The sequence below is a fragment of the Doryrhamphus excisus genome, chromosome 12 (genome assembly GCF_030265055.1).
Source record: "Doryrhamphus excisus isolate RoL2022-K1 chromosome 12, RoL_Dexc_1.0, whole genome shotgun sequence".
NCBI classification, from domain to species: Eukaryota; Metazoa; Chordata; class Actinopteri; order Syngnathiformes; family Syngnathidae; genus Doryrhamphus; species Doryrhamphus excisus.
This window is the reverse complement of record NC_080477.1, coordinates 431,700-441,697: the sequence shown is the minus strand read 5'-3', so window position 1 is coordinate 441,697 and position 9,998 is coordinate 431,700.

Genomic DNA, 9,998 nt, shown 5'->3' with positions numbered 1-9,998 from the left:
GTACTCCGGTTTCTTCCCAGATTCCATGGATTTCACGTTGCTGCACGGTGGTCGAGTGGTTAGCATGCAAGCCTCACAGCTAGGAGACTTGAGTTCAATTCCACCCTCGGCCATCTCTGTGTGGAGTTTGCATGTTTTCTTCGGGTACTCCGGTTTCCTCCCAGATTCCATGGATTTCACGTTGCTGCACGGTGGTCGAGTGGTTAGCATGCAAGCCTCACAGCTAGGAGACTCGAGTTCAATTCCACCCTCAGGCATCTCTGTGTGGAGTTTGCATGTTTTCTCCGGGTACTCCGGTTTCCTCCCAGATTCCATGGATTTCACGTTGCTGCACGGTGGTCGAGTGGTTAGCATGCAAGCCTCACAGCTAGGAGACTCGAGTTCAATTCCACCCTCAGCCATCTCTGTGTGGAGTTTGCATGTTTTCTCTGGGTACTCCGGTTTCCTCCCAGATTCCATGGATTTCACGTTGCTGCACGGTGGTCGAGTGGTTAGCATGCAAGCCTCACAGCTAGGAGACTCGAGTTCAATTCCACCCTCAGCCATCTCTGTGTGGAGTTTGCATGTTTTCTCCGGGTACTCCGGTTTCCTCCCACATTCCATGGATTTCACGTTGCTGCACGGTGGTCGAGTGGTGAGCATGCAAGCCTCACAGCTAGGAGACTCAAGTTCAATTCCACCCTCGGCCATCTCTGTGTGGAGTTTGCATGTTTTCTCCGGGTACTCCGGTTTCCTCCCACATTCCAAAAACATGCTAGGTTAATTAGCCACTCCAAATTGTCCATAGGTATGAATGTGAGTGTGAATGGTTGTTTGTCTATATGTGCCCTGTGATTGGCTGGCCACCAGTCCAGGGTGGACCCCGCCTCTCGCCCCAAGACAGCTGGGATAGGCTCCAGCAGCCCCGTGACCCCGGTGAGGAAAAGCGGTAGAAAATGAATGAATGAATTTGACGTAAGGATGCAGTCGAGGGCAAAATGACTTGTTTGTGTTATGTAAGCACTGATCTTCATTTACAACTTCAATTTGTTCCATGAAATTGTATGAATTTATTCCCAGCCGTTTATTATTGTCATTTCATAGCATGTTTCTTGTTTGCTAAAAACATTCCTGGCGAAGAAAAGCATATTGTTTGGTATGAATTTGTTTTTGCTGTTGCTTCAGAAATCCTTTTTTTTAACAATTTCACAACCAAACGACAAACAAGCGTACACAATGTTTACCAGAAGTTTGGCCAGAGAAAAAGACACAAGCGGAAATAACTGAAGAAAGCTGAGGAATGAAGGCATTCCCATTTAGAGTAGTTGAGGAACTAGCGAAGAACTCATGAGGACCTATGACTAAAAGGGACATGCATGTAGAGTCGTTACTGAGGAACTAACGAGGAGCTAATGACTAAGGCACATCCATTTAGAGTAAATTTAGATTTAATGGTTCAGGTTGCGGGTTTGATCCTCCGACCTCCCGTGATCATGTGGAAGTATCCTTGGGCAAGAAACTGAAGGTACTAATGAGGAACCAATGTCTAAGGCAGGGGTGGGCAAACTTTTTGACTCGCGGGCCGCATTAATATGACAAAATTTAGGGGGGGGGGGGGGCAGACTATATTATTATTGTATCTGTAAAATTGTCATGCAATCTGCTATTATTATTTATTATTTTATATTTATATTTAAATATTTTAAAAATAATAAAATATTATAATAATTACAATAAAATTAAAATAATAATTATTATATTATTATTATGTAAAATATGCAAATATAACAATATTATTATATATAATTGATATAATAATTAGCATTAATATAATAATTATAATAATCATTGTAGTTCTAATAATAATTATAATAATCTAATAATAATAATAATAATAATAATAATAATAATATTATTAACCTGGTGTACACTGTTGGAGGGGAGGGGTCCAATGGGATTTTTATTTTTTTTTTTCATGGGGCCCCTGCATACAATAGATATAATAATAATTATTATTATTATTATTATTATGTGCTTGTGTCTCTTTTTTCAGGAGCACTTTGTAAACAACAGACCATGTCAAAAAACGAAATTGATAAAACCATCAAAAGGTTGGCTCAGGCCATGATGCCAGGTTGTATGTTGACTTTAAATGAAATACTTTAAAAAGATTGGGCGGGCCGTATTCAAACACTTGGCGGGCCGGATGTGGCCCCCGGGCCGTAGTTTGCCCACCCCTGGTCTAAGGGCACATAGATTTAGAGTGGTTACTGAGGAACTCATGAAGAACTAATGAGAAACTAATGAGTAGTGGTTAAGGCGGATTGGGTAGGTTCTTTCCTCGTCAACTCATTTTGTGTACCTTATTGTATTATTATTATTATTACACCACTTTTTCTATAATATTTCAACTTTATGCTTCTTTTCTCATCACATTCCAATGTAATTCTCATAAAATTCAGACTTTTTCCTCGTGAAATGACATCATCTTTTTTAATATTTAGACTTTGTTGTTTATTTTTAAATTTGAGCAGATTTGTATCGTTTTATTGTTCTATTCTATTCTTTGAACGTGCCGCGGGTCTGAAACACAAACAAACCTGGTGTACACTGTTGGAGGGGAGGGGTCCAATGGGATTTTTTATTTTTTTTTCATGGGGCCCCGAATTCCTGGCAGCACCCCTGCATACAATAGATATTCCGAGAAAGCCGACTTTTGCTTTGTAACAACTTCCTGTCACAGATTGAACGCCTGATTAGGAAGAGATGCTTTTATTTTGGATTTGTTTTAGACAGCCCACACGTAAACAACCTGTCAGGAAGTTAGCGTGTTAGCGCGGCTAACGTGACAAGAGCGCATCGAGTGTGTGTATCATCTAAGTACAACACATATACACACACACACACACACACACACACTTTGTGTTGTGTCTCCAGCAACCTGCTGAAGTGTTAGAGCAGCCAGAGGACACACATCTGTAGCCACTTAGCATGTGTGTGTGTGTGTGTGTGTGTGTGTGTGTGCACTCATGTGGGGGGGTGGAGGGGGGGTGTCCCTGGCAAGTAATACACATGATGGAGTGTGAACACACACACACACACACAGAGTGTCTGTTTGCAGGTAAAGCATAATTGTGTTGTTTTGTTTTAAGTTGAAGCTCTTTCTTCCCATAATGCTTCATTGTTTCCTCTTTCTTGGGGAGCTCACGTCTCTTCCCGTCTTAAATGTGGAGAACACACAAGGATACACAAGCACACACACAAGCTTCAAACACAACTTTGATCTTCTGCCAGCCATTGTTTGGCTCCCACACCGCAGTTTGTCGCTGAGTCAGTAGATCACTTAGCTGGTGAGTTCGTGAGCTCCATCTCAGGTGGATCGCTTCTCCGAGGTCTACGGGTTTTGTCTTTGTGTCAGAACCTGCTGAGGCAGCATGGCTCGTTGTTGTCATGTGATGTAGGTCCGACGCACTCTTAGTTCATCCTGATGAATGATCATTCTGCAGGCCAGACCGGGCCAGACCAGGCCAGGCCAGACCGAGTCCTACACAAAACCTGGGTTTGTTTTGGGTGGTGCTTCACCAGCACGGGCAGGACGAGGAGGAGACGGGTTCTACTTCCCGGAACAGTGTGTCCTGGAATCATGTGTTCTGTTCTGCTCTACAGAGTAAACAATGGAAGTTTGTTCATAACTCTCTTTCCACGTTCCACTTCCACGTTCTTTACTTGGAAGTTTGTTCATAACTCTCTTTCCTCGTTCCACTTCCACGTTCTTTACTTGGAAGTTCGTTCATAACTCTCTTTCCACGTTCCACTTCCACGTTCTTTTCATGGAAGTTTGTTCATAACTCTCTTTCCACGTTCCACTTCCACGTTCTTTTCATGGAAGTTTGTTCATAACTCTCTTTCCACGTTCCACTTCCACGTTCTTTTCATGGAAGTTTGTTCATAACTCTCTTTCCACGTTCCACTTCCACGTTCTTTTCATGGAAGTTCGTTCATAACTCTCTTTCCAAGTTCCACTTCCACGTTCATTACTTGGAAGTTTGTTCATAACTCTCTTTCCACGTTCCACTTCCACGTTCTTTTCATGGAAGTTTGTTCATAACTCTCTTTCCACGTTCCACTTCCACGTTCTTTTCATGGAAGTTTGTTCATAACTCTCTTTCCACGTTCCACTTCCACGTTCTTTTCATGGAAGTTTGTTCATAACTCTCTTTCCACGTTCCACTTCCACGTTCTTTTCATGGAAGTTTGTTCATAACTCTCTTTCCACGTTCCACTTCCACGTTCTTTTCATGGAAGTTCGTTCATAACTCTCTTTCCAAGTTCCACTTCCACGTTCTTTTCATGGAAGTTTGTTCATAACTCTCTTTCCACGTTCCACTTCCACGTTCTTTACATGGAAGTTTGTTCATAACTCTCTTTCCACGTTCCACTTCCACGTTCTTTACTTGGAAGTTTGTTCATAACTCTCTTTCCACGTTCCACTTCCACGTTCTTTTCATGGAAGTTTGTTCATAACTCTCTTTCCACGTTCCACTTCCACGTTCTTTTCATGGAAGTTTGTTCATAACTCTCTTTCCACGTTCCACTTCCACGTTCTTTTCATGGAAGTTTGTTCATAACTCTCTTTCCACGTTCCACTTCCACGTTCTTTTCATGGAAGTTCGTTCATAACTCTCTTTCCAAGTTCCACTTCCACGTTCATTACTTGGAAGTTTGTTCATAACTCTCTTTCCACGTTCCACTTCCACGTTCTTTTCATGGAAGTTTGTTCATAACTCTCTTTCCACGTTCCACTTCCACGTTCTTTTCATGGAAGTTTGTTCATAACTCTCTTTCCACGTTCCACTTCCACGTTCTTTTCATGGAAGTTTGTTCATAACTCTCTTTCCACGTTCCACTTCCACGTTCTTTTCATGGAAGTTTGTTCATAACTCTCTTTCCACGTTCCACTTCCACGTTCTTTTCATGGAAGTTCGTTCATAACTCTCTTTCCACGTTCCACTTCCACGTTCTTTACTTGGAAGTTCGTTCATAACTCTCTTTCCACGTTCCACTTCCACGTTCTTTTCATGGAAGTTTGTTCATAACTCTCTTTCCACGTTCCACTTCCACGTTCTTTACTTGGAAGTTTGTTCATAACTCTCTTTCCACGTTCCACTTCCACGTTCTTTTCATGGAAGTTTGTTCATAACTCTCTTTCCACGTTCCACTTCCACGTTCTTTTCATGGAAGTTTGTTCATAACTCTCTTTCCACGTTCCACTTCCACGTTCTTTTCATGGAAGTTTGTTCATAACTCTCTTTCCACGTTCCACTTCCACGTTCTTTACTTGGAAGTTTGTTCATAACTCTCTTTCCACGTTCCACTTCCACGTTCTTTACTTGGAAGTTTGTTCATAACTCTCTTTCCACGTTCCACTTCCATGTTCTTTACTTGGAAGTTTGTTCATAACTCTCTTTCCACGTTCCACTTCCACGTTCTTTACTTCCACATCTTTAAGTTCACATGGACATCCACATGCTCTCAGTTCACACGTTAGCCCATAGATTCATCTGTCATGTGTTGATTTATGGATTCATAGACATTGTTATGGTTTAATAGACAATTAACCTTAAATAGCCTTTTATGGTTAAACATTCATTCAGTCATTTTCGGGTGATAGGTCCACCCTGGACTGGTGGCCAGCCAATCCCAGGGCACATATAGACAAACAACCATTCACACTCACATTCATACCTATGGACAATTTGGAGTGGCTAATTAACCTAGCATGTTTTTGGAATGTGGGAGGAAACCGGAGTACCTGCAGAAAAACCATGCATGCACAGGGAGAACATGCAAACTCCACACAGAAATGGCCGAGGGTGGAATTGAACCCTGGTCTCCTAGCTGTGAGGTCTGCGCGCTAACCACTGGCTACCGTGCAGCCTGGTTAAAGATAATTTATGCTATTAATCCTAAATTCCCATGGAAAGCCGACTACAGATATTGATGGTTAAACAGGCACTAAGTAAAATAGACAACAGGAAGTGGACAAATATTGACGATGACATCATCTCAACTACACGGAAAGTAAAAGAGACAAGGCACAAAGACTCGATGCAGCTTCAAGTCCTGAATGATGGACTATACGACGATTGGGAAAAGTCTTTCTGAGTCTTTCCCTTCCCTAACAATGTGTTGGAAACTTCCCAATCAGGCTTTCGGCTCCACCGCAGCGCTCAGACCGCTCTGATCAGGCTCTGATCAGGCTCTGATCAGGCTCTGATCACGCTGTGATCAGGCTCTGATCACGCTGTGATCACGCTCTGATCACGCTGTGATCACGCTCTGATCACGCTGTGATCCCGCTCTGATCCCGCTCTGATCACGCTGTGATCACGCTCTGATCCCGCTCTGATCACGCTCTGATCACGCTGTGATCACGCTCTGATCACGCTGTGATCACGCTCTGATCACGCTGTGATCACGCTCTGATCCCGCTCTGATCACGCTGTGATCACGCTCTGATCCCGCTCTGATCACGCTCTGATCACGCTGTGATCACGCTCTGATCCCGCTCTGATCACGCTGTGATCACGCTCTGATCACGCTGTGATCACGCTGTGATCACGCTCTGATCCCGCTCTGATCACGCTCTGATCACGCTGTGATCACGCTCTGATCCCGCTCTGATCACGCTGTGATCACGCTGTGATCACGCTGTGATCACGCTCTGATCCCGCTCTGATCACGCTCTGATCACGCTCTGATCCCGCTCTGATCACGCTCTGATCACGCTCTGATCCCGCTCTGATCACGCTGTGATCACGCTCTGATCCCGCTCTGATCACGCTGTGATCACGCTGTGATCACGCTGTGATCACGCTCTGATCCCGCTCTGATCACGCTCTGATCACGCTCTGATCCCGCTCTGATCCCGCTCTGATCACGCTGTGATCCCGCTCTGATCACGCTCTGATCACGCTCTGATCCCGCTGTGATCACGCTGTGATCACGCTGTGATCACGCTGTGATCACGCTCTGATCCCGCTCTGATCACGCTCTGATCACGCTCTGATCCCGCTCTGATCACGCTCTGATCACGCTCTGATCCCGCTCTGATCACGCTGTGATCACGCTCTGATCCCGCTCTGATCACGCTGTGATCACGCTGTGATCACGCTGTGATCACGCTCTGATCACGCTCTGATCACGCTCTGATCACGCTCTGATCACGCTCTGATCACGCTCTGATCACGCTGTGATCACGCTGTGATCAGGCTCTGATCTCGCTCTGATCTCGCTCTGATCACGCTCTGATCACGCTCTGATCACGCTCTGATCACCCTGTGATCACGCTCTGATCACGCTCTGATCACGCTGTGATCACGATCTGATCACGCTGTGATCACGCTCTGATCACGCTGTGATCATGCTCTGATCACGCTCTGATCACGCTCTGATCACGCTCTGATCAGGCTCTGATCACGATGACAAATGATATCCGTCCGAACACAGATGCAGGCTAGATCTCACATTTAGTTCTGCTGGACCCGAGTGCTGCTTTGTGGTCTCGTTATGGAGATTCAAAAACTGCATGGGAATCTCTAAAACTCTAAACCGGTTCCCGTCCCATCTGGACGAGAGGAATGACTTATTTGGAATTGTTAACTGGGTCTCAGACCAAATGGCTGTGTCCTGCGGGGCTCCCCAGGGGTCAATCCCGGGACCCGTGTTGTCCGATCTGCACACGTTGCCTTCAGGCCAGCTAGCGCACAGCTGCTACGCCTGATACCACGACTACTCTGAGCTACCCTGCTCGCCTTCAGACTCCTTCTCTGCAACGTAATCATGGGGTTGGAAATGTGGGGGTAATAACGGACTCGGATCGGAACGTTAACAGCCACATTAAATCAGGAACATCAGCAGCTAAAAACATTGCCAAAATGGAGGGAAGAGCGTCGAAGCCAGATGTAGCGAGACTGATCCGTGCCTTGGTCTCCAGTAACGATGTTCTCACCGGCCTCTACAAACGAGCTGTAAAACATCTGCGGTGCATCCAGAATGCTGCTGCTCGAGTCCTGACTAGACCCGCACCATTCGAGAGCCACTGACCAGCTCTGAGGCTCTCAAGGTAGGTGAACTTCACTAGCAGATCAGTCGAAGAAGGTTTGGACACCCGCCCGTGTTTGTTTATCTATCTTCAAGATGCTGACCCAATAAAAGCCTGAATTGAATCCAGAACCATTTCATGGACTAGCGGACAGGGCCGTGGAACCAGGTTTATTGCCGTGTCTCCGGGACAAAGGTCTGCTCCATAAAATCCAGTTTATGACTCACATGGCCGGTGAAGCCGTAAAGAAGATTTCTCTAAGGGTTCTGGTCTGAGATGTCCCAGCCTCATGACCTCATGACCTCATCCGTTGCTGCTGAACCAGCACGGAGATCCTCCAAGCCACCATGAAGCTTTCTGCCACAAGATGGTTCCGAGGGTGTCACGTGAGCTCCAGGACACTTCTCCTAAATCTTCTTATCAGCTTCTAAACCATTATCACCTGCTGCTTCCCTGCAGGAACGCTTCGTCCTCACGAGTGCCATGCAGCGTCCAAAACAACCACTTTATGTAACCTGCACGCCGTGCCAGCCTTCTAATCCTGCACTTCCTGTTTGGGAAAGTGAGCCAACCACAATGGCGTCTAGGACAAACAAACAAGCTGCTGACTGGAGGTTCACTTTCACGTAGGTGAACGTTTCCAGGGTTCCTGTCCTGCTCCTCCAACGACAAAACATGGATGTGGCTCGGCTGACTTGAGGAATCTTCTGGAGGTTCCAGGTCCGCTGTGAAGGATAGTCTGGTCTGGCCTTGACTGACAAAACAGTAGACTGTCCTACATAGACTCACTGGGAAAAAAACCCCAAACCAGAACCAGAACCACAGCTCAGACCACCAACGGGGTCTTTTGATCTTGCACCTGATTTCATTTACGTCCACGTCAGATGATGTTGGACAGGCTTCCGACCTCGGTGGAGATCCGTACTGGGACACAATTCAAACATGGCCGCTGACCTTCAAGTACAACAACACCAGACCTTTACGCTGACCTTCATGTATCTTCTGGAGGACATTTTTATGTACTTCAGTACAAATACAAAAATAAAATCAATTTAAAACAAAAATGCTAGGAAATAAAATAAACAAAATAAATACAATTATCATTATTTTCACAATTCAGAGTTTTCCTGTAAAGTAATAAAATAAATAAAATATAAATAAAACATAAATAAACAGATAAATACATAAAACACATTTTTAAAAATGAATAAAACATAAAATGTAGAAATAGAAAACATGAAATAAACAAACAAAATGCTAATAAATTAATTAAAACTAAATAAATAAATAAAATACACAACCTAAATACAACTAATAAATGACATAAAATGAATAGAATAAATCAAATAACCCAAAATAAATACATAAAATAAAAATAAAATCATATTTGCACTCTTCAAACTATTACCATTCTTTTTAGTTTTTTTTAGTGTCCCTAAAAGTAAAATTAATTTGCCTAATTATTAGATATGACGTTAATTCGCTTTGCCACCATGCTAATATAGCTAATATAGTTAATATAGCTAATATAGCTAATATAGCTAATATAGCTAATATAGCGAATATAGCTAATATAGCTAATATAGCTAATATAATATAGTTTAATAGTAGAGTAGAGTATCCATCAAAATAAAATCATATTTGCAACTCTTCAAAGTATTACTGTTGGACTGCAGACCTTTGGCAGCCATTTTTGGCGTTCCAAGTTTTGTTCCTTACTCCACTTAGATACATAAAATAAAAATAAAATCATATTTGCAACTCTTCAAACTATTACTGTTTTTTAAAGTTTTATAAAGTGTCCCTTGACAGTTTAAAAGTAAAATTAATTTTCCTAATTATTAGATATGACCTTAATTTGCTTTGCCACCATGCTAATATAGCGAATATAGCTAATATAGCTAATATAGCGAAT